Source organism: Bos javanicus, chromosome 9 (assembly GCF_032452875.1).
Source record: "Bos javanicus breed banteng chromosome 9, ARS-OSU_banteng_1.0, whole genome shotgun sequence".
Lineage (NCBI taxonomy): Eukaryota > Metazoa > Chordata > Mammalia > Artiodactyla > Bovidae > Bos > Bos javanicus.
The window spans coordinates 7,582,968-7,605,794 of NC_083876.1; the positions used below are offsets into that span (position 1 = coordinate 7,582,968).

Consider the following 22,827-nt stretch of genomic DNA (forward strand, 5'->3'; position numbering starts at 1 on the left):
TTCCAGAAAGTGCCACATGGGCAAGAATGACTCCAACTCCAGGCTACATATCGCTGCTCTCAGGCTGCGTAGGACAAGACTTGTCCCTTGCTGGGCACTCCTTGCTGAGTCTTCTTGTATTTCAGAGGCCAGTTCATCCTCTGTCGATAAGACTGTCCTTACCCAGGTTGCCCCCAGTTTGTGCACACCCCGACCCCATGCCCACCCCCTGCTGCATTGACCTTAATCTGCCAAGCCTAAGCAGAGGAAAATAAGTCCCCATCTCACTTCCCTTTTGCCCAGTCACAGCTCTGCCTCCAAGTTAAATAAAATAAAATGATAAAACGGCAGACATGTAAATTCATGGAGAAAGGAAGAAACTTATTTAAAACATATTATTATGCAAAATGCCTGTCTCCTAGGTATTATAACACATTTACATAACCAAAAGGCTTATTAAAATTTCCCCCATATCAAGGAAGCATTTTGCAGTGAAATCATTTAAAGTACAACCTGTAGAGAAGTAGGAAAAGCTGATAGTTTTAAAAAGAAAAATACATCCTATCCGTAGTCCCCCATCTGTTTGCACTATGTGTGTGCTGAGTCCTTCAGTCATGTCCAGCTGTTTGCGACTCTATAGACCGTGGTCCGCCAGGCTCCTCCCACCATTGGATTCTCCAGGCAAGAATACCAGAGTGGGTTGCCATTTCCTTCTCCTGCAGATCTTCCTGAAACAGGGATCGAACCCACCTCTCTTATGTCTCCTGCATTGGCAGGAGGATTCTTTACCACATCTGTTTGTAGCTATTGTCAAAATTGGAGCCCATTCACTGCTAGAAAAAAATCTGTTTCAAGTGCAGAGAGAATTTAAGGGAAAAGAGATATTGCAATTATTTTTTTAAGTAATATATATTCTATTATTGGGATTCCCTGGTGGCTCAGACTGTAAAGCGTCTGCCTGCAATGCGGGAGACCCGGGTTTGATCCCTGGGTTGGGAAGATCCCCTGGGGATGGAAATGGCAACCCACTCCAGTACTCTTGCCCAGAAAATTCCATGGATGGAGGAGCCTGGTGGGCTATAGTCCATGGGGTCACAGAGTTGGACATGACTGAGTGTCTTCACATTCTATTATTAAGTATTGCTAATAAGTATATAAGTATGTATTAAGTGTATATTTATTGAGTACAAACTTTGTGTATGACACCACTGTAAATCCTCTGTGTGTGTAACATAAAGGCCCTAAGGATGTGATGTAGCGACATGAATAACTGGGTGCTAATTATGTATTTCCTATAATTCTGTGTTAATTCAATTATCATTAGCTGACTATTCATCTCACATCAGCCTATGCCAGAGAGCATAGAAAATTAATATTTATAACAAAAGTTCTAGCTTTCAGGAACCTATGTAATTGGATAAAAATGTGTACATGAAAAATTAAGGTGATCTGTAGGTAATATATAAATAAATCATAAGCTATGCATTATAAGTATTATAAGAAATTAAAACTGGCATAGGGAATTAACTTAATTAGGAATTTTAAGAGTTGACTTAGCCCAAAAAGGTTTTTTTGGCTAAAAAGGTTTTTTGGAATTTTAAGAATTGACTTAGCCTAAAAAAGGCTTTTCAGTTATAGTAGATTATTCCTGATATAGGAAGGTATAGGGAGTCTCAGAATATACAGTCTAAATAAAGAGAAATATATGAAATGGGAAGATAGGTCCAGTTGTCTGGCGCTCTTGAGCCTTGCAGGTCAAGTTCAAGATGCACCTCTGATGTTTTTGCCCCAAGAGTCAAGCATATGCTATACATGTGTGATTTACTGGTCTTGACTGATTAAATTATAGTGCAATGAGTAAATCTGGTATATACCTGCAAAACCTTTTAGTGATGGGAGAAACAAGAAGCCAATTAATAAACAATATTCATGCACCATCCATGATTTATGGGGAGAACAGAATCCATACACACAAATATCAATGATGCTCACCAAGTGGAGACAGGACAAGAGAGGGTGCTCCGGTGGCCACCGCCAGGACGGAAGAGAGCCCTGGCTCCTGGTGGCACCTCTGCTGAGGAGGAGCACAGCTCCTGGGAACGTGAACTCTACGACCAGAAGCACACATCCAGGCCCTGTTCAAAGAGTCCATCATGTAGCTGTGCACTGCACGGCCCGAGAGGCCATGACATTCCTCAGGGAATACTTTGAGAGGTTGGAGAAGAAGGAGGCAAAACGGATCCAGAATCTGCAGAAAGCAAGCTCTTGTGCAGACTGAAGGAAGGATGAAGTCTCTCTCCCTCCAACCAACCCAGCGGTGAGGGGCTGGGGGCAACAAGGTGCCATCTACGCTGAGGTCTACACTAAGCAAGATGCCACATCCTATGTTAGGAAGGTTGGACCAGAAGGTTACAAGACAATGACTGCTTTAGCTAAAGCTGTTGAAAAGAATGTGCTGTTTGCACATCTTGATGATAGTGAGAGAAGGAATCATTTTGATGCCATGTTTCCAGTTTCCTTTATTGCTGGAGAGATTGTCATTCAGCAAGGTCATGAAAGGAATAACTTCTTTGTGATTGATCAAGGAGAAATGGAAGTCTGTGTCAACAGTGAATGGGCAACCAGTGTCGGGGAAGGAAGGAGTGTTGGGGAAATTGCTTCGATCATGGAGCACCTAGAGCAGCTACCTTCAAGGCCCAGACAGATGTGAAGTTGTGGGGCATCGCCCCAAGACAACTCTAGAAGGATCCTACCGGGAAGCGTGCCAAGAAAGCTGAAGATGTGTGAGGAGTCTTTTAGCAAGGGATCTATTTTAGCATTTCTGGACAAGTGGAAACATCTCAGGGTAGCTGATGCCATGGAACTGGTCCAGACTGAAGACAGCCAGAAGACTGGTGCAGGGAGAACCAGAGAAGTTCTTCTTTGTTTTAGAGGGTTCAGCTGCTATGCTGAGCCATCGGTCAGAAAATGGAGAATTTGTTGAAGTGGGAAGATTGTTTTGGCGAAATTGCTCTGCTGATGAGTTGTTCACCTGCTGCCACCCTGGATGCGCGTGGCTTGTTGAAGCGTGTCAGGCTGGACCTGCAGAGGTTGGAATGTGTTCTCAGCCTGAGTTCAGACGTGCTCAAGTGAAACCGCCAGCAGCACAGCAGTTTTGTGTCCCTGTCTGTCTGAAGTCTGCCTCCTGTGCCTCCCTGCCTGCCTCTCCCCATCCAGATTCTTAATGCAGATGGGCTCTGTCCCACTTTGCAGGGACAGGTGGCCTCTGGTATTGCAGCTTCTTGGTTTCCATTAAAGTTGGATTTACAGCACGGTTTTTATTTGGGAACATTAACTGAGTGTGCCTACAAAGTAAAATAAATAGGATGAGTTCTGTAGAGTCTTTGCTGTTCCTGCATCTCTGTGTGCAGTGTTAGTATGCACCCTGGGCCCTGCCGGTGACGCTTTCTGGTGAGATCAGACCCTGCACCACATGGGTTACCATAGACCCATGATGTAATAGTGCAGGATCTTTAAAGTGACTGAAGTTTCATATTATCCTAAGCATATTTTAGACTGTGGCCGTATATATGGCCATATTTGTACTTCTTTGTAGAATAAATGATGTCTCATTAAGCTCTGAGAATTAGGAAAAACACATGTAGAAAAATTTTAGCATAGTAGAAAGACATCTGCCTGTGTTTAATTTAAGGGCAGAAAAATGTGCAGTTTTTCTAATTATCAGATGGATATGACATGTTTGCTTTTTTTTTTAACAAGAATTTTTATTTGTCAAACTAATTTGCCTGGTTTTGTTTTTATCTTGTTCTTAATGTTTCCTCTCCAATTCTAAAAGCATTTAAGGTGTGGCTGTCTATTCCTGTCTTTTGCTTTTCACACCAGATCATAAGCTGCAAATATTGGGTTCTGATTTAACTACATATGACTCAGCTCATAAATTCTGATTACACCTGCATTTATCTAGTTAGTGCCAAATATCGATCATCAGATGCTGGACTCAGAATAAGAATTTGAGGTTTGCACTCTTGGTAGTTAACTTAGAGCTTTTGGTTAGTGTACATCCTTCAGTTGACTCTGGGATAATAATCTCATATGCTTTTTAAGCACTGATTCCAGGAGCCAGGGTTTGCTGGGGAGAAACAGACAAAATGTGATAACAGAGAAAGGGAGGTGGGATTGCTAAAGGGAAATACGACAGGTGGACAGAGATCAGTGTTGGGGACTTTGTCCCCTAAATTCACTGGGGCAGGAGATTGGGGGAGAAGTTTTTACTTTGCTTTAACCTCCCCCTATCTTTTTACATCAACTAGGATTTATGGTGGGTTGGGGGCTCAGCTGGTAAAGAATCTGCCTGCAATGCAGGAGACCTGGGTTCGATCCTTGGGTTGGGAAGATCACCTGGAGAAGTATACCGGAGTATCCACTCCAGTATTCTGGCCTGGAGAGTTCCATGGACTGTATTGTCCATGGGGTCCCAAAGAGTTGGATGTGACTGAGCGACTTTCACTTTCACTTTCAGAATATGTCTGTGTTTCAAATTGGTCTAAAAGGCCATCCTGCTGAAAAGTTCTGCTTTCTTATCTACCATTTTATTTCTCTGGAAAACTTTTTATTGGGTAAACTTGTGTTTTGAGTCTTAACTGTATTTCAGTATTTCCCAGCCTTATCAACATTACATTAGTCTTTATGCACCAATGATTTCCGTTTATTTTTATTAGTGTTATTTTTAGACGAATGTCACAGTTCCATAATTTAGGCACTTTTATTTGCATTGTGGGGGGCTGCCCAGGTGGCTCAGAGATTAAAGCATCTGCCCACAATGCAGGAGACCTGGGTTTGATCCTTGGGTCAGGAAGATCCCCTGGAGAAGGAAATGGCAACCCATTCTGGTATTCTTGCCTGGAGAATTCCAAAGAGAGAGGATACAGTCCACGGGGTCTCAAAGACTTGGACATGACTGAGCGACTGACACTAATGCTGTTGTATAATGTGTAGGGTTATATTTGGAAGTGACTGCAAGTGTTTTTTTCCATCTGTATGCAACTGACTCTGATTATTAATCTCCTCTCCTTACCCTTTCCCAGGTAACTTAAATCACAGATTTGAACAGATTTTTTTCATAGATTTGAACAATTTTTAGGTTATACTAAGTTTGGAGTTTTTTGCTCAGACACTCAGTCATGTCCAACTCTTTGCAACCCTGTGGACTGTAGCTCACCAGTCTCCTCTGTCATGGGATTTCTCAGGCAAGAATACTGGAGTGGGTTGCCATTTCCCAGGGACTGAATCTGCATTTCTTAGTCTCCTGTACTGAGCTTCCCTGATAGCTCACACAGCAAAGTGTCTGCCTGCAATGCGGGAGACCTGGGTTTGATCCCCAGATCGGGAAGATCCTCTGGAGAAGGAAATGACAACCTACTCCAGTACTCTTGCCTGGAAAATTCCATGGATGGTGGAGCTGGGTAGGCTACAGTCCATCAGATTGCAAAGAGTTGGACAGGATTGAGAAACTTCACTGACTATATTGGCAGCAAATAGTTTACTACTAGCACCACCTCAAACTACCACACAATTGCACTCATCTCACACGCTAGTAAAGTCGTGCTCAAAATTCTCCAAGCCAGGCTTCAGCAATATGTGAACCGTGAACTTCCTGATGTTCAAGCTGGTTTTAGAAAAGGCAGAGGAACCAGAGATCAAATTGCCAACATCCGCTGGATCATGGAAAAAGCAAGAGTTCCAGAAAAACATCTATTTCTGCTTTATTGACTATGCCAAAGCCTTTGACTGTGTGGATCACAATAAACTGTGGAAAATTCTGAAAGAGATGGGCATACCAGACCACCTGACCTGCCTCTTGAGAAACCTGTATGCAGGTCAGGAAGCAACAATTAGAACTGGACATGGAACAGACTGTTTCCAAATAGGAAAAGGAGTACGTCAAGGCTGTGTATGGTCACCCTGCTTATTTAACTTATATGCAGAGTACATCATGAGAAACGCTGGGCTGGAGGAAGCACAAGCTGGAATCAAGATTGCCAGGAGAAATATTAATAACCTCAGATATGCAGATAACACCACCCTTATGGCAGAAAGTGAATAGAAACTAAAGAGCCTCTTGATGAAAGTGAAAGAGGAGAGTTGAAAAGTTGGCTTAAAGCTCAATATTCAGAAAACGAAGATCATGGCATCTGGTCCCATCACTTCATGGGAAATAGATGGGGAAACAGTGCAAACAGTGTCAGACTTCATTTTTTTGGGCTCCAAAATCACGGCAGATGGTGACTGAAGCCATGAAATTAAAAGACACTTACTCCTTGGAAGGAAAGTTATGACAAACCTAGATAATAGCATATTCAAAAGCAGAGACATTACTTTGCCAACAAAGGTCCGTCTAGTCAAGGCTATGGTTTTTCCTGTGGTCATGTATGGATGTGAGAGTTGGACTGTGAAGAAAGGTGAGCGCCAAAAAATTGATGCTTTTAAACTGTGGAGTAGGAGAAGACTCTTGAGAGTCCCTTGGACTGCAAGGAGATCCAACCAGTCCATCCTAAAGGAGATCAGTCATGGGTGTTCATTGGAAGGAATGATGCTGAAGCTGAAACTCCAATACTTTGGCCACCTCATGCAAAGAGTTGACTCATTGGAAAAGACTCTGATGCTGGGAGGGATTGGAGGCAGGAGAAGGGGACGACAGAGGATGAGATGGCTGGATGGCATCACTGACTTGATGGATGTGAGTCTGAGTGAACTCCAGGAGTTGGTGATGGACAGGGAGGCCTGGCATGCTGCAATTCATGGGGTTGCAAAGAGTCGGACACAACTGAGTAACTGAACTGAACTGAGCACCACCTAGGAAGCCCAAGTTTGGAGTATAAATCTGGGGAAAATATTTTATTTACCTTTTGGTGTAGGGTAGAAAGCTACCTTATTACAAATTTTTTACTTTTCAAAATAATCTGTACTAAATGAGGATTTTGTGATCTGTGTTTTACTTTCATTACTTTTTATATTTAAAAAATTAAAAATAAAAATTATATTCTTATTAACTTAAAGTTTGATTTGATCTTTGCTTATATGGTAAAATTGTACTTAACTAAATTGTTTACAATGCCACCAACTTCCACAATTTGACATATTATGTTATCGTGATCATGATATTTAGATACATACAGTGCTGTTTAAACGAGTTTTGCTCTTAAGTTATTTGGCTTTGCCGTTTACTCCCTTGTAGTTTTAATCTAAGAAAATTTAGATATGAATTTAAAATGATCACATTTAAAGCTTTATCTTAGTGCAGTTTGAGTATGCATGAGAGATTACAATTGGCATCGTTTGTCTCAGTAGATATTTAAGGCTTTAGAAGTCATTATTTCTGGCCTGCTAAGTGAGTTTATGAGATCTACTTCTCTAGAAATTACAGTGGACAAAGGACCATTTTGTATTGTTTCCTGGCTACTCATCTGATTACACTGTGCGTGCTAATACACTCTCTTCTTTTTGTTATCGATTGTATTAACAGTAGGTCAAGTAATAAAAAAGATTAAATAAGCAGATATGTATATTTAAAATATAAATAAAGAAAAAAAATCAGTCTAAAAAATAATCTCAGTAACCAACTGAAAGTAGGAGAGTGAATGTGAAGTTGTTTTTTCCTAACTGGGTGTGTTTTTAAGGTAGTATGTCATGGACAAAAGCAAAGCTTCCTGGTGCTGATTGGAGGGGCTGGCGTATCCCTAAGGCAACATATCAAATTTGGTTGGAGGTCTTAGAAGAGTACCAAGTTGGAAATTTTGGTTAGACACTCAGAGAGGCAAGTTTTAAAAGCACAAGGTCATTTAAAAATGAGATTTAGAAATTAAATCACTTTAAATAGAAGGACTTTGGTATCCCGAGAAGGTATATTATTTGAGGTAACGGATGAAAATATGAAGTGAATATAAATCCAGAGGAGGCGTAAATTCTATAAAAGAGCAAGTCCCTGGGGGAAAGCTTAGTGTCACATTGAGGTTTGGGTCCGTGACTTAGGAAGCAAGCTTTACTTTTCTCTGAAAGTCAGAGATTAAAACCAGGGATAAAACATTACAAACTGCTTTCAGGTACAATTCATATTTGATCTTCATGTTAATCATGACTAAGGCAGAACAAACACTATTATCCCCGTGTTGGATTAGGAAATGCAGACATTTTTCATCTTTCCTGCCAGCCCTCTGCATAGCGGAAAAGAATCTTAAGGACCAAGAAGTCGGGGGTCAAGGGGCAGGGAATCTAAATTAAAGGTGATGACGGAGACCAGCTCTAACTGAGAAGGTAGGAGAAAGGGCTTGCCCTGCTGCTCCTTCTCACAGCAGGCTCTGCACAGGGCTGTACCTGCTGCTCCTTCTCACGGCAGGCTCTGCACAGGGCTGTACCTGCTGCTCCTTCTCACGGCAGGCTCTGCACAGGGCTGTACCTGCTGCTCCTTCTCACGGCAGGCTCTGCACAGGGCTGTACCATCCCCAGAGCTGCATCCATGCTTGTGCACTCACCACCCATGCTCCGTGTTTTGTCTTCTCTTCTTGGCACTTAACATAGTACTATTCAGATGGCTCACAAATTTTTATGAATATGCAGGATTTTTACCAAGTCCAAGCTCCTACTGCTTGCCACACAACAGGCCAATAAATCGAGAGAGGAGTTATTGGGCCAAGAAATAGTGACTTTATTCAGAAAGTCAGCAGACTGAGGAGACAGTGGACTAATGTCCCAAAGAACCGTCTTCCCTGGCTGTGGATGCTAGTTGTTGCTTTTGTTTTGTTTTGTTTCTAATAGAACAGAGAGGTGGGGGGTGAGGAGGCAAAGCAAAAACAAGGTGGTAAGTGGTGGCGAATGTTTCCTGATTCCTGCTGACTCCAGAGGGGAAGTGTTAATTTCTTTTCTGCAGCCATTCACAGGTGGGCCTGGTCAGAATGTTTGCTGTGAGCTAAACAAAGATATTTAGGTTAATGCTCATTGCATAGGAGGCAGGGTTCCTGGAGGTAGCCCATTATGTATGCTTTAAGCTATAGACAACCTGCCTTTAGTGATTAACTTATAGTGAAAACAACAGAACACAAAGGTTAAAATAAAAGAAACAGACCCAACATGGAGTCAGATTTGTTCTTCCTTATTACACAGTCTGCACAGGGGACCTGAGGAGTAAGAAGTGTATGAAATAGAAAATATGGGTCCTGAGCTCCAATAGCTCATAAGGAAATCTAGAGGACACCCTCATCTAGGAGGGAGTTTCCGTGTGGAATGTTATGTGCTGGGAATAGGAGGAGGGCAGTTACACAAACCAGCACTTGGGAAGTTTCATGACTGTAGACATGTAACACGTATGGGTGTTCACTGTGGGTGCAGAGCACTGATCTGTTTTCTTGATGGAAGGGCTGGGGGCCTGGATGAGAAATGAGGGCTGACCTCTCAGGCTGACATCACTAACGAGAACCTCCAGCTGCACAGATGAGGCTTTGAAGGTGTCACAGGACACGAGACAAGTCGGTGTGACAGCATCAAAGGTGCAGTCCTCAGAAGACAGGATGTGCATGCACTCAGGAGTTCATGTGTGCCGTGTGACTGCACATGCTTGTGGAACAGACCTACACGCTCCTTTGCATCTGGTACAAGGTGCAGAGCTGGCTTGTGGGCACTAATGAGAATGGATCTGAGGGCTGAGTGTCCTTAAGTGGACAAGTGAGTGGACAGCAGGTTCAAGCACATTGTGAGGATGGAGGGGGAGATTTCCTCGAGTTGTTCGCTGATATGATTATGTGTAAAGATGTACAAAATCACTGCAGATGGTGACTGCAGCCATGAAATTAAAAGACGCTTACTCCTTGGAAGGAAAGTTATGACCAACCTAGATAGCATATTGAAAAGCAGAGATACTACGTTGCCAACAAAGGTCTGTCTAGTCATGGCTGTGGTTTTTCCAGTGGTCATGTATGGATGTGAGAGCTGGACTGTGAAGAAAGCTGAGTGCTGAAGAATTGATGCTTTTGAACTGTGGTGTTGGAGAAGACTCTTGAGAATCCCTTGGACTGCAAGGAGATCCAACCAGTCCATTCTGAAGGAGATCAGTCCTGGGTGTTCATTGGAAGGGCTGATGCTGAAGTTGAAACTCCACTACTTTGGCCACCTCATGCGAAGAGTTGACTCATTGGAAAAGACTCTGATGCTGGGAGAGATTGGGGGCAGGAGGAGAAGGGGACGACAGAGGATGAGATGGCTGGATGGCATCACCAACTCGATGGACATGAGTCTGAGTGAACTCTGGGAGTTGGTGATGGACAGGGAGGCCTGGCATGCTGCAATTCACGGGGTCGCAAAGAGTCGGACACGACTGAGCGACTGAACTGAACTATGTACAAACACACTAACGGTTACAAAGGGGAAGTGAGGGGTAAATTAGGAGTTTGGGATTAACATATACACACTGTTATATATAAAATAGATAAATAATGAGGTCCTACTGATTAGAACAGGGAACCATATTCAATATCTTGTAATAACCTATAATGGAAAAGAATCTGAAAAAGAATAGATACATAGATATATATAACTGAATACCCCGGGTCTGGAAGATCCCCTGGAGGAGGAAATGGCAACCCAGTCCAGTATTCTTGCCTGGAAAATCCCGTGTGTAGAGGAGCCAGCCAGGCTACAGTCCATGGGGTCGCAAAGAGAGACTGAGAGACTGAGCACGCCTGTGCATAACCGAATCATGTTGCTGTGCACTGAAACTAGCAGGACACTGTAAATCAACTGTACTTCAATAAAATAAAATGAATTTAAAAATAATAAATAGATGCACATTATGGAAAAAAAAAAAAAAAACTGTGAAGGAAGGAGCAAGACAAATAAGACAGCGAATGTCCTGCCTTTGATGAGTTTCCCTGAAATGCGCCCTGGGGAGGGGGTTTGGCCAGTGTGTGGCAACTTGGGCCCCAGCAAACAGGAAGGATGTCTGTATTTTTTGACCTTGGAGAGAAGGGTGTGAGAAACCATAGGGTCACTGACTGAAATGGGGGGATTCTAGGAATGAGCTCATGATAGATGTGATGGTCCATCTCGGTCTCTCTTGGAGAATTAAATGGTGGGGTCCCCTGCCCTTGCCTGCCCAGGATGCACACACCTGAAAGGAGAAGGAAACGTCAGCAGGGAGCCCCGTGGGAGGTGGCCATTTGAAGATGAAAAAAGATGGCTGGAGTCTGAAGGGAACACAGAGCAGCCCAGATAAAGCTGAGCGCGCGGGAATTGAAGGAAGGAGGCAGAAACCACAAGAATAAGAGGAGATTCAAAATCTTTATGATAGAAGAGAGGAGAGCAGGGGCTGAGCGCTTTGCTTGTCTGGAAGTGGGAAGGTTGCAGCCACAGGGGAAGTGTTTTTTCTGAAGAATTAACTGAGGGCATTTGCTTTGGAACATTGCCTCTAAAGACGTCCTGTTTTCTGATAAATGGTGTTTTGTTGTTTGTGTCAACCTTCTGCTGTAGACATCGTCCCTTTATTTAAATTTCCACTAAAATAAAATGCTTTTCGTATATGAGCACATTCAAGGAAGGTAATTCTCAGGTAGGGTAAAAACCCCTCTACCTTTTCCCAGGCCCTGTTAGAAAGAGATTTTAGAAAACACTGATAGATGTGTCTTCCAAGTCTAGAGTTCTGGTTGATGGGCATGCTGGCTAACTCAGCTCTGGAAAATCTCTTCAGGTCAAATTAAGGGTAGGGGACAGAGTATTCCTGCTGAGGAGACAGCTGTATATAACTTTCATTTAAATGCCACCAATGAAAAAATTGCCCTGGTATAATTTAAAGCATTTGGTTAAGGGGAGAGTTACTTTATAATTAAATAACTCTGCTTCCTTCCTATCTACCCCATGGGTATGAGAGTTAAGAACTAAAACAATTTAATAGGATAATATTTCAAGCGCATACAGAGCACTTGCAGTCCAGGGGGAACAGTGGCCACAGAGGCAGCACCAAAAGCTGGGCTTGTGGAAGCAGGCGAATGCTCAGGTATGGACACAAAATGGGAACTCAGTGCTCAGGCTCATTGTTTAGGAAATCTGTTTGCTGGAGTGATGGTGGGTTGCATATTTACAAAACAGAAATAGACTCAGAGACATGGAAAGCAAACTTATGGTTCCTAAAAGGAAAAGGTGGGAGGGATTAATTAGGGGTTTGGGATTAATATATACACACTGCTATATATAAAATAGATAATCAACAAGGATCTGCTATATAGCATGGGAATGCCACTCAATATCTTGTAATAACCTATCACGGAAAATAATCTACAAAATAATATGTGTGTATATATATATATATATATATAGTTCAGTCTATGGATTCATTATTTTATACATATATATATATATATATATATATATATATGTATAAAATCTGGCTCAGATGGGAAAAAATATGCCTGCAGTGCAGAAGACCCAGATTCAATACTTGGGTTGGAAAGATCCCTTGGAGAAGGAAATGGCAACCCACTCCAGTATTCTTGCCTGGAGAACCCTATAGACAGAGGAACCTTGTGGGCTACAGTCTTTGAGGTTGCAAAGAGTTGGACACAACTGAGAGACTAAAACACACATACACACACACACATATATAAAGTGAAGTGAAAGTTGCTCAGTCGTGTCCGACTCGTTGTGACCCCATGGACTGTACAGTCCGTGGAATTCTCCAGGCCAGAATACTGGAGTGGGTAGCCTTTCCTTTCTCCAGGGGATCTTCCCAAACCAGGGATCAAACCCAGGTCTCCTGCATTGCAGGCAGATTCATTACTAGCTGAGCCACAAGGAAGCCTATATACACACACACACACACACACACACACATATATATATATATACACACACATATACACATATATATATTTATAAAACACATAAACTGAAATTTATTTTGCTATACACCTGAAACTAACACAACATTGTGAATCAACTATATTTCAATAAAAATAATTTAAAGTCTTTAAAAAAAAGGAAATCTGTTTGTTAGGATATCGTGAAGGTGCTTGCTTTCCGGCAGGCCATATTCAGTACCAGACAAACCTCTCCAGGTCTGCATGGGCTACCCACGCTGCCCAGAAACCAGATGGGAGCTCAGGACAGTCTTGTTTCTCACACGTTTGTATCTAATGGTGGAAGAAGTTGCTACAAGGAACACTGACTGTTTATTCCCAAACCCCAGTCTTCTAATAGTTGCACACACACTGCTTCTGCGCAGAGGACACTTTTACTTTCAGGAGTGATTATGATTGTTTGGGTACAGTGTTCCTTGCAGTGTGATAATGGACATTTAATTACAGAACATGTGCTTTCCGTTTTGAGCTCCATTTCTCACTCCTGGGGCTGTCATTCTGTCCCCAGGATGGCTGGGACACACCTCCTGGCTCTTCTCCCGTCTTCACGCCTTCTGCACACTCCCGGATCCCTGCTACCCTGTGCTTTTAGAAACAACAAAGTGTTGAGAATGCCGTCAGCGCCCCTCCAATTTGGTCAGAGATCTGTGTGTAGTCATCCTTCCCTGCCTTTCTGTTCTGTATCAGAAGGAGCACAACCTCTTCCAGAGCAGAATCTCAACCAGGACCCTGACCTGCCCAGATGTGTGAGCATCACCCGATTCCCCCATCATTGTGTTTTGTTCACCCTCTTCATCTTTGTATGGACTCTCTGTTTGTCTGTACTTTAAAAAAAAAAAAATCATTCTTGGGCACTCTCTATTTGCTAAGTGGAACCTCTAAAGTTAGTGTCTGAATCTTGATATTTCCTGATCTCCATCTATTGATCTGACTGATTCTTAATCTAAGATTCTTTATCTACCTGACCACTGATTTGAAAATAAAATACCTAGAGTTTCTAAATCCTTGGGTTTCACCAGCTTATCTACCAGTGCTTTTATTCACATGCAGTTTCATTTCTCTAATTCTGTGCCCCTTCATTTCCCTATATGCTCCTCAAGTTTCAGCCTCGCTTTTTACAGCTCTTTTTCTGCGAACTCTAAAGATGCTTGAGAATTTCCTATTATAATAAGCAAAACCAAAAAAAAAAAAAAAAAAGAAAGAACTTTCTTTTAGTCTTGCTTTCAAGTCCCTCAAAATAATACCACGTCTCCTTATCTCTTGGAACTACTTGGAATCTTACCACCATTTTAGTCACGTACAGTCTGGTTGCCATGGTTACCACTCATGGCTATGCTCTCTGGTATTACCACTGACCTCTAAAGTTACTGATTTTGTTATTCGTTTACAATATTTATGCTACTGGCTGCTTGATTTCACTTGCAGCTTTGATGAGAAACTCCTTATTATGTGTTCCTGGTAATGTGTCCCTCTCCTAGCACTAACAGAAAATATCCTGGTGAAAGATTACATATGTGGGCTGTGGAGCTTTGCAGACTCACCCTTCCATTCTGGCCTCTGATTATACATGAATGTGACCCAAGGAGAGCTATTTAATTATTCTAAGGCTCATTTGTTCACGTAGCAGAGAAAAATTGTCCTTGCAAAATTGCTATCAAGATTAGAGGTAATGGATATTAACTCTTAGCAAGTTCTTGATACACATGAAGCACTCAGTAACTAGTCAGTCCAGGCATCGCCAGCAGCAGCAGCATCCCAGCATCCCTGTCAAACCACTATCATCACCACTGGCATTTTCAGCACCTTAGTTATTGGAGCACCAGTTTTCTCTCTTTCACTCGTTATCCCTTGTTTGCTGACAGGTGTCCACTTACAGGAACACAACTGTAACAAAATCAGTACTGAGAACTAATTTCATTGTGTCACTTTTATTGTTAAAAAACTTTCAGTTGTAACTTATTTCCTCATAGTGAATGAATGATTAAGTGTTCCTTCCATTGTGTGTATTCAGAACTGTTTTGAGCTTTATGACATATATGTTAGTTTGCTTGTGGGATTATGAGTCACTTATTTGTCTGTTTGAACACCCCTCTGCTGCTGCTGCTGTGTCGCTCCAGTTGTGGCCGACTCTGTGAAACCCCATAGACGGCAGCCCACCAGACTCCCCTGTCCCTGGGATTCTCCAGGCAAGAACACTGGAGTGGGTTGCCATTTCCTTCTCCAGTGCATGAAAGTGAAAAGTGAAAGTGAAGTCGTTCAGTCGTGTCCGACTCTTCGCGAGTCCATGGACTGCAGCCTACCAGGCTCCTCCGCCCATGGGATTTTCCAGGCAAGAGTACTGGGGTGGGTTGCCATTGCCTTCTCCGGAACACCCCTCTACTAATCCTAAAAGCTGCTTAGGGTAACTACATTGATTCATTCATTTTGAGTTTCAACCAGTTTTTTTATCTCAAATGAGTGATTTCTGAGACTGACAGTTTTATATATACATACCTGCAAACATGCATAATTTCAAAGTTATTTAAATATACTAGGTACCCAGAATATGAAATCCTATGCTGTGAGCTGTTATGGCTTACAAAGCCAGAAAGATTATTCAGTTGAGAGAGGCTTCCCATGATAAAGTGTCAGCCTACCTTGACGTTTTCCTTACCAGCTGAGAAAATAACTAAATTACACACAATCTGGGTAATTTAAATATGTGTTTTTTTGATGGCTTGTGCCCTATTATTATTTAGAATTATATAGAGTACATATCTATTCAATAAAAGCATTTATTTTCCATATATCTGAGACAAAATGAAAATGTAATCAATATATTCCAAAATATTTAATTTTCTATTTATTTATGAGTAGAAAAGATTTATATTATTACTCTGAACTTTTTTAAGATATTCTATTCAGTTCTTAAAAGATAATTCACCTATTTTTGCCTAAAAAAACATGTGCTCCTCATTAACTAGCGTTCTTGGCAAATCCTTTTTCTCCATTGTCTGTATTAGTTGCAGTCTGGCCTCTTTTTACTTTTAGTGTAATGTGTGAAACATTTGGCCACTGCTTTCCTTATTCCAGATTACTTTTACATTTCACTTTTGACGTGGCCTAATGTTATGTAAGTGGTCCTTATAAAGTCTTTAAATCAAATTGATTCTTTTGTGTACAAGATATTTCCAAAATGCATATCCAGTATTTCTTAAACTCAAATACAGTTCAAACATAGATTATTGTATTAACAAAAATTTTCTCCATATGTAAAAACTTTTCTTTCCAGAAAAGTCAAAGAAATGAGGTCAATTGAGAGGTAAAAGACAAGGGTTATAGTTGAAGAAAATGAATGTTAATAGCACAAATTATTTCATTATATTACCATACATTATAAAATTTAGCCTAAGAAAATCCCATGAATGCTTGTTCATTAACTAAAGTAATGTCTTAATTTTTAAAAAAATTATTCCTTTACTACACTATGTGTACCATTGGTTTCCTTCTAGTCAATGTCTTTTTAAGTTGGAAAATTCAATTTAATTATGTAATTAGCTAGTTAGTTCCATTTTTTTTTATTAAATCTTGATTAAAAGCATAGGGCGTAAGCAGAAGCAAGCAATTCAGTATACCTGAATATCATAATTTTTGTTTTTCTCAGTGTTTCATAATGAAGTCATTCATTAGTTGTAAATGATCCTGGCTCCATATGCCATCAAAGTTGAAGGGAAAAAATTAGGTATTTTAGTTATTTCTGAGAATGACTCTCTTTCTGACTCTCTCTCTCACTCTCACACACACACACACACACACCTCAAGGACATTTTTCCCCTTGGGATGGTTGTCATATGCTTCAGTAATGGAGATTAAATTCCTAGTAGTTAGTTGGATAGATCTTTTCCTAACAGAGAAACTAAAATTCATTAAAAACTAATTAGGAATGTATAGGAGGTTAATTTTACATGTTCAGCCTTATTAGAATGAGATAAGTAATTCATAAAATATCAAAGGATTGCTTTCAAGAGAACTAAATAAAATGACACTACCAAGTATTGTTTCCTAAAAAAAAAAAACAATAGAAACTATAAAAGCAAGTCAAGGCAAACCTTCAGTCCAACTCATCTTACTTTTTGTCAGAAGGAAAACCACAAACATAACATACCCACAGCTCTATTAAATAGTGGCTTCTGGCAAAGAGTCTGTGAAGTAGCAGCTGCAGTGCAGGTGGGCTTGACTTTTTTATTGATTGCATTCCAGCGAGAGAAGACGGTGCCATTTGCTGTGATATTCCCCTCGTAAGACCTAACTGGGTATGAAATCTAACAGGATTTGGTGTCCGATTGGAGCCCGTGCGCTGACGCCGTAAGAGCAGCATATTCAGTTCCCTGAATACATTTGCCAGTTGCAGTTAGATGTATAATATAGAGGGGAAGCAAGGGAAACTATTCAAATGCTCTCATTTTTCTTTTTGCCAAACATAATTTTTAAAATATATCAGCTTTTTTTTTTCACCTTGACTTCTAGCTAAATAGCTTGGGCTATTTCCATGTTGGGAAAAAAGAAGTCAGTTCACCAGGTTTCCTTTCCAGCAACCTCCCCCAGCGTTCTGGCTCCTGCCCGGTGGTCCTGAGGTTGTTGCTCAGAGCAGCAAGTTCTGGGGAGGTTCCTGCAGCCAGCTCAGCTCCATGCCCTTCAGGGCAGGGCTCCCCTCCTCCCAGTTGGATTTGTGACTTTACACAGACACCCTAAACTTCCCTATTCGGTTCCATCTTTTGACTCAACCAGGACTTAGTTGGCACCTCCTGGGGGCAGGCTCTGTCTGCCCACAGTCTCTGGTGCTGGCTCCCTTGGGCCTGAATTGGACTCTGCATCCACTGATGTATCTTCTCCACATCTCCTGTGGTCTGGGCAGTCCTTCAGTATCCCTGGCAGCCCCTCTGAGTACCTGCAGGGGCGTTGCTTGGTTTTCTTTTCTTTTTTTTTAATTTTAGTTTTTATTTTATATTGAAGTATGGACAGAAGAGTACCTGGCAGGCTAGAGTCCAGGGGGTCGTCAAAGAGTTGGACACAACTTAGCGACTAAGTAACAACTGAGAAAGTGAAAGTCACTTAGTTGTGTCTGACTCTTAGTGACCCCCATGGACTGTAGCCCGCCAGGCTCCTCTGTCCATGGGATTCTCCAGGCCAGAATACTGGAGTGGGTAGCAAGTTCCCTTCTCCAGGGGATCTTCCCAACCCAGGATTGACCCCAGGTCTCCCACACTATCAGTGGTTTCCTTACCAGCTGAGCCACCAGGGAAGCCCAAGAATATTGGAGTGGGCAGCCTATCCCTTCTCCAGCAGATCTTCCCGACCCAGGAATTGAACCCGGGTCTCCTGCATTGCAGGCGGTTTCTTTACCAACTGAACTACCAGAGAAGCACAACAACAATAGCATAATGGGTTTACAATGTTGCCATTAGCTTCAGGGTTCAGCAAAGGGATTCAGTTATGCATATAAATATATCCATTCTTTTTCAGATTCTTTTCCCATATAGATTATTAGAGAATATTGAGTAGGTTTTTTTCAAGGCGTCCACAGCGTTACTATGCTTCTGTGATCACATTGTGTATGGTTCAGCCATACATTTTCTGTTTTAATTTTTGTATTAATTAATTAATTTTAATTGGAGGCTAATTACACTATTATACTGGTTTTTACCATACAGGGCACTCAAAGCTGGTGCACTGGGACAACCCTGAGGGATGGGATGGGGTGGGAGGTGGGAGAGTTCAGGATGGGGGACACATGTACACCCATGGCTGATTCATGTCAATGTATGGTCTGTTTTATTGTATAGACTGCAGTTGGTGTTAAGTAGCCTGTTTATTTTCTCCTTAATCTTCTTTTAGGTTCTGTTTTCTGGTGGGTGATCCAACTTGTCTTTCCTCAGATTAAGTCTTAAGTTTTTTAAATATGAAACTGCTAATCTATTTTACTGTCAGATTTTTCTCCTTATCATCATACTTGCCTGTCTTCCAAAATAGTAATGGAAAGATGGGAAATGTTTTTATGAGACCAGCTAGATAATATGTACGGAGAAGGCAATGGCACCCCACTCCAGTACTTTTGCCTAGAAAATCCCATGGATGGAGGAGCCTGGTGGGCTGCAGTCCATGGGGTCGCTAAGAGTTGGGGACGACTGAGTAACTTCACTTCCACTTTTCACTTTCATGCATTGGAGAAGGATATGGCAACCCACTACAGTGTTCTTGCCTGGAGAATCCCAAGGACAGGAGAACCTGATGGGCTGCCGTCTATGGGGTCACTAAGAGTCGGACATGACTGAGCCACTTCCTTTTCACTTTTCACTTTCATGCACTGGAGAAGGAAATGTCAACCCACTCCAGTGTTCTTGCCTGGAGAATCCCAGGGATGAGGAAGCCTGGTGGGCTGCCATCTATGGGGTCGCACAGAGTTGGACACGACTGAAGCGACTTAGCAGCAGCAGCAGCAGATAATATGTAAGTAAAGTTTGTGGTTACCTGAGAAGTACTGTATATGAACATTTTATTGCCTAATACTTTTGTATAAAAATGACCTATTTATTTCTTTGTTTTTCTGAAGTAGAGGTGATTTGCAGTTTTGTATAATTTCTACTATGCAGCAGAGTATTTGATTCAGGTATATGTACATATACACTCCTTTTCACGTTCTTTTTCATTTTGGTTTTTCACGGGATGTTGCAGATAGTTCCCTGTGCTATAGAGTAAAGCCTTGTTGTTTATCCATTCTGTATATACTAGTGTGCATCCACTAATCACAGACTCCCAATCCAGCTCACCCACTCCTCTCCCCGTGGCAACCACACGTCTGTTTTCTGTGCCTGTGAGCCTATTTCCCTTTCAAAGATGAGTTCATTTGTGTCATATTTTAGATTCCACATGTGAGTGATGTGCAATATATCAAGTGGTATTTAAAGGACAGATTTTTATTCTCATCATTCATCCAGTGATTTAAGCCATAGCACCACATTTAAAATCCACTTTAAGCTAAACTATGCAAATCTATTTAAATATCATAGAGAGATTTACCACGTCCCTTGCTGGTTAAACTGAGTGTTGTACGACTATCACTGCTCTCCAAACTACCCCCTGTTTTTGTGTGTGTGCTTAGTCGCTCCGTTGTGTCTGACTCTTTGTGACTCCATAGGCTGCATCCCACCAGGATTCTCTATCTACGGACTTTTCCAGGCAAGGATTCTGGAGGGGGTTGCCATTTCCTTCTCCAGGGGATCTTCCTGACCCAGGAAATCTGTGTGTCCCGAGTCTCCTGCACTGATGGTTGTATTTTTATCGCTGCGCCTCCTGGGAAGCCGAACCCTACATATTATTGCAGCATTTTTATCTTTGCCCTCTTTCCCATTCTCCTCTCCTTTTTCTTTTTAATAACCTTCTCTCTACTTTTTTGCCATTCTTCCTTTTCTCTGTTTTTTTTTTTAGATTTATTTTTTAAGAACTTGTAAAAGTAACCTTGAAGTTTATATGGAAGAACAAACAAGTGAGAAATACATCTATGTTTTGTTTTAAAAAAAAAGTAATAATAAGCAACTTGATCTCAGTGCTAAAACCTACTATGGCACAATGATTAAATTGGTATTATACAGATGAAGCCTAAGCTTCCGTCAAAATAAATCCACTGCATCATAAGCCCAAGTATGAGTACACATATAACAATAGACGTGGCCCCAAAATTGATGAATCAATGAATTGTTTAATAAGTAGGACTGGTAAATAACTATTTGAAAAATAAACAGAAGTAAAAAAAAGGTAAGAATGTATTTTAACCTTTCACCTAAACAAGAAAGCAATTAAATAAATTATAAACATATTTGCATATATTTAAAATGCAATATTATAAATGAAGTTAAATGATATTATCATATGATCACTGATACTTGGAATCCAAATAAAATCAAATAATTTGACTTACAGATATAAATAATAAAATAAGAATTATATTAACAATAATGATAGCACCTGTCCTTTTCTGAAACCTTATCAGAGTGTCAGAAACTCTAATAAGTGGTTTACTTGTAATATCACATTTAATCCTCTGTGACTCTCACATTACAGTCTCTGTGTTTTCCAGGAGAGGGACACAGATCTTAGATTTCAGGTAACTCACTAAATTCTGTCATAATTTAAACTTTAGCCTAACTTTTTATGTTCTATAAAACACTCCTATATGTAGCTATTTAGGTTGTTTTACTTTATTAATATTATGACACTGAGATGAACTTTTTGATACACACACACAAACACATGTTTAAGAGAGAAATCTGCATTTAACTGTTGTATTTTAATGATTCATAGAAATGAACTACTTATTTTACTCTTTTGTGTCATATTGGTAGACTTTTATATTGCTTTTTTATGTTCCTTATTACGAAGAAACATTTTCATGTACCCACCTGTTAAGGATTTCTTCCTTCTGCAAGAATTACTGGATGTTGGGGATGCACATTTTAAATGTTAATGAGATTTTATTAGCAGTGATAGCAAGTATTTATGTCATATTTTTGGTTTTAATAGAAATGCACCTGAGGATTGATTACTAAGGATCATTTCATGCTATTTACTTGTTTTGGAAAAAAAAAGTTATTTTTCCTTAGTTGTCTCTCTTCCTTTTTTAAAATAATATTTTTAGGTATGAGCAGAAATTGGGCTTTATAAAATTTATGTGTACAATTGTTCTCCCATACAATTCTTATAATCAATATTTAATGTTCTTGCAAAGGCTTGCCTGCAAAATATCTTTCAGTTTTATTGAATAAAGTTCTAGAGCAAGTAAAAGTTAAAACACGTCAGCGTTTTAGACAAAATCAAGATTCAGTTAGAAAAAAAGAAATACAAAATATGATAACTGAGCTGTAACATTGTAGGATGCCAAACAGATTAAGACCATTATTCAAAATGAAAGAAGAGTAAAGAAATATATATGACTCCTGAAAAACAAGAATCAGAAAGGAAGATGATTTTACTAAGAGCAGGCAAAGCAGCAGCACTGGAAAAGGTCGAAGTAATCGTGCATGCTTCCTCAAGGAAGATGTAAGAAGCAAGGTGCTAGAGATGGAGTCCGCTTAAAAACTTCCTTTAAAATTATGTTCCGAGACTTCCCTGGTTGTCCAGTGGTTAAGACTCTGTGCTTTCAATTCAGAAAGCACGGGTTATATCCCTGGTTGGGGAAGTAAGATGCCATATGCTGCACAGCATGGCCAAAACAATAAATAAAATTCTATTCCATTCTTTGCTTTAATAATGTTTTCCTGTATCAGAAAAAAAAAAAAAAGTTCTCTAAATAAATCCTGATGGGATTTTGATTAGAATAGAGTTCATTGATTAATTCATTTTTAAATATGTCAACATATTGCAATGCCTAATTTAATCATGTCTCCCTTTATTTTCTTAAATTTTCCTTTCCAAAATGTATCACAGTTTGGTAAACTTTATCCCATTTTATTTTACAAAATTTTACTCCTCAACATTTCTCTACTAAAATTTCTATTTGATGAATGCTGGTTTAATGGAACACTACTAAATTTCACATGCTGACCTGATATCCAGCAACTTTTGAACTTTCTTATTCATTCTAAGAGTTTTTAGATTCTCTGGGCTCATATAATGATCATCAGTTTAGTTCAGTTCAGTTGCTCAGCCGTGTCTGACTCTTTGTGACCCCATGAATCGCAGCATGCCAGGCCTCCCTGTCCATCACCAACTCCCGGAGTTCACTCAAACTCACATCCATTGAGTCAGTGATGCCATCCAGCCATCTCATCCTCTGTCGTCCCCTTGTCTTCCTGCCCCCAATCCCTCCCAGCATCAGAATCTTTTCCAATGAGTCAACTCTTCCCATGAGGTGGCCAAAGTATTGGAGTTTCAGCTTTAGCATCATTCCTTCCAAAGAACACCCAGGGCTGATCTCCTT

General features: G+C 40.7%; 1 protein-coding gene and 1 pseudogene across 2 annotated transcripts in view; both read left to right on the forward strand.

Annotated features, from left to right (window-relative positions):
* ADGRB3 (adhesion G protein-coupled receptor B3) overlaps positions 1 to 22,827 on the forward strand; it is an 881,695-nt gene that overhangs the window by 140,059 nt on the left and 718,809 nt on the right. The gene's annotated exons all lie outside the window — the stretch shown is intronic.
* On the forward strand, positions 1,097 to 8,336 carry LOC133253657 (cAMP-dependent protein kinase type I-alpha regulatory subunit-like; annotated as a pseudogene).